The sequence below is a fragment of the Triticum dicoccoides genome, chromosome 6B (assembly GCF_002162155.2).
Source record: "Triticum dicoccoides isolate Atlit2015 ecotype Zavitan chromosome 6B, WEW_v2.0, whole genome shotgun sequence".
In the NCBI taxonomy this organism is placed as follows: Eukaryota; Viridiplantae; Streptophyta; class Magnoliopsida; order Poales; family Poaceae; genus Triticum; species Triticum dicoccoides.
In genome coordinates, this window is record NC_041391.1 from 82,801,383 (window position 1) to 82,804,834 (window position 3,452).

The window sequence follows — 3,452 nt, forward strand, 5'->3', positions numbered from 1 at the left end:
CAAACTTCCTGCAAAGGAAATCTTTCTGTAGTCCTGATGACAGTCAAAAGAGATGACAATCGGATATTCCATCCAGCAGCTTAGTAGGTTTCTTCTGTTCTATTCTTTGTGCCACCTATCATCCACGTTCTCTACTTATTCATTAATTCATTTCTTGAATTAGGCTAGGTGCTTCCGCCTTAGTTTTGAAAACAGAGAATGACTTTGACTGAACGTTGCTTGTGATGCAATTTATCTCTTCGATTGGGTATTTCTATTCTAGAATATGAGCCAAAATCCTCGTATCTTTTGCAAATTCTGCCGTGTGAAGTTCAGTTAGGAATTCCATCCATTACTAGTGCCGTTAACTCTGATCCATGGGGAGATTTCAGTGGACAAAGGGATTCTCTGATGCGATGATACCTGGTATCTTCACACATGATAGACCATTGCTTGATTTTAGATATGCTATAAATCGATAAATTTAGTTGAGAAAAAAAGTGGAATGACATGGGCTAAGGGGTATAAACTACTGTTTATTCATGCATGAGCTAATTCAGTTCATTCTAGATGAATTTTCTACTCAATCATGTAGCATGCACTCTCTTTGCTGAACAGCTCAAATGGCCGAGGCTGTACTTATTGCTGTGACGAAGATTGGTTCCATTTTAGGAGATGGAAGTCATCAATGCCATCATATCCGAGCTCTCTGTAGAAGTTACTAATCTGAAAGAACTGCCGGTAAAGATTGAGCAAATAAGACAGCAACTGAATATGATGAGTAATGTAATAATGCAGATAGATAATGTATACCTGAGTGTCGGTGTACAAAATTTTGTACGGGTACTTCTACTTCTGTATCCTTACTAGTGCACGGGCAGTCACAACTACACCTGCAGCAGGGCTTAGCGGGGTAGAGGAAGACAAAACCAAAAGACTACCAAGGCAGATACTCGAATAACAACGGGCGGAGAGCGAGCTGGACCACCCCCGGCAAGGGTCTTACCGGGGCGACCTGCACAGCACCAGCAAGTCCATCACCCTTGGGGCTGAGAGCTCTGACACCATCGACAATGTTAAAGACCAAGATCTGAAGGGTACATGTCTGGTAGCATACAGATCCTCGTAAAGATTGACATCCCACAGATCCACGTGGGACCAGAAGATAAAGACCCCCCGGCAAGGCCCTTGCCGGACGACTCCAAGGCCCCCGGCAAGCCTTGCCGGGGACGATCACTGGGCCGCGCCCAGGCCCACGCCGACAAGATTTCGCCACCTCACCACCACTCCAATGCGACGATAGGCGTGCCAGCTAAGCAGGCGCCTGCGTGGCGGCATGCAGATCTTTGTGGAAGCTTTACCATTGTGCCAACGCAGCAGCTAGTTAGCCAGCGTGGCACTGCACGCCTTGTCAGCCTAGACGCGTGTCGAAGCAAGGAGGAGCGGCGAAAGACGGGATGGCTTCTGTTGCCATCCCCGATAAAGCAAGAGGACACGTAGGCAGCGCATTAAATGCGTTTGTCCTACGTTGACCGAGTGATAAGCTCGATCACTGTAGCTTGCCACCTCCTGTGTGCCACTGTGGTAACCTCTTTGCATATAAAAGGAGGCCCAAGGCATACAGAGAGACGATTCGGACTTTTGGACAAGGCACGCACCGTAGCTAGTTCAAAAGCTCAAGAACACATATATCCAGATGAGCAGGACTAGGGTATTACGCATCTTTGCGGCCCGAACCTGGGTAAAAATCCTTGTGTGCTAACGGCTCGACCTGCTCTTCGTGAAGCTAACCCCCCGCCGAACATAGAAGGGATCCTTGTGACCCCATAGGTGTTCGGTTTCCCCGACATCTTTGGCGTGCCAGGTAGGGGGGCATTAGTTGTGAGAATCTGGTCTGTTAGTTAGTACAGTAGTCTCTTCATCGCCATGGCGCCGTAGAAGAAGAAGATCACAGCGATCGGCCCGTCCGAGGCCACACCGCCCGCACCTGCGCAGACGGGCGACGTGGCGGGCGCCAGTGGTGAAGGAGATCAAGGTCGTCCGCGCCACCCTGGTGCGAGGGGCGGTGCGAGCGGTGTGGATTTCGGGCTCATTTGAGCACGGGGCTCAGCAGCGAATTTTCGATGGCGATGCCCTTTTTATATCTGCAGATAGTAGGAACACAATGTTTCTTTGTAGCTCAGGCTACATGGAACCTCTTATCCTCAACCCTCCAGCCTTGCTTTCAGATCCGTACTCTCCAACTAACTTACAACAAGCAGATTTCTCTTTTTTTGTTTCTCTAAAATGAAACCATATATGAACTTCAAACTTTGCAGATTTCTCTTTTTTGTTTCTCTAAAATGAAACAATATAAAAAATGAAGATCTGAAAGTTTTTTCCCAGATGAAAAAATATTGTTGTTGTTCTACAAAATTTGAAGTTTATTTGTTGTGTCGTTTGAGAAAAAAAAAGACAAATGCGTCTGCACGGATCGCGATGCAGAAATGGATGGCAAAGATAAGGAGTACCATGTAGTCTAAGCTACAGAAAACCACACTCTAGTAGGAAACATGACAGAAATGATCGTGAACAAGTGGCACGCCCTCCAAACCAATTCCCGACGAGCTCTAAAATGGAGGCTCACGGACTTGATTTGGTACACCCTTCATAAATTGTGGCAATCCGAAGCCGGACAATGATTCTGCTAGTTTTTTTCGGCCAAAATAGCCATATCAACAGTTATTATGCCATTCGTGATTAATTTGAAATGCTTGTCGATCGATGGAAGTATCATATTAGGCTGCATGTCTATGATTGCAGGAATGGCATGAGGAAGCAGCATAATCCTCAGGTAAAAAAAAAAAGCAAACATAATCCTTTTTGAATTTTTTTTTGCGATGGATCCTTTTTGTAGTTGTTGCTGCTACAATCATTTTTTTATCATAAAAAATGATTGCAGCTGCAGCTACTACAAAAAGGATTATGTTGCTTCCTCATGCCATTCCGTTATACTGCATCTGGTTCATTTTACTCTGTGTATTAGATTTGTGTCAAGTCAAACTTTACAAAGTTTGAACAAATTTATATTAAAAAATATCAACTACATTACCAAGTATATATACTATGAAACTATATTTCATAATGAATCTAACAATATTGATTTGGCATTGGGAATATTGATAGTTCTTTCTATAAGTTTAGTCAAAGTAGAGATACTTTGACTTCAGACAATACTTATATGCAGACTAAAAAGGACCGGAGGGAGTAGATGACTCGCACTATCGGCGAGACAGCAAGATTTCACTGCCTTCTTTTACAAGGAACAAGTCACAAGTTTTATTTCTTAAGCTAACTCAATAGAACTGATGTCCAAATTAACCTTAGCCACCTCACAAAATATTCTTCCCAACACCTAAAAAAACAAGAAAGACATCGAAAATTGTGAAATGAGGACAAGCTTATTGCAGTACTTTTTTAAGAAACATATTTCC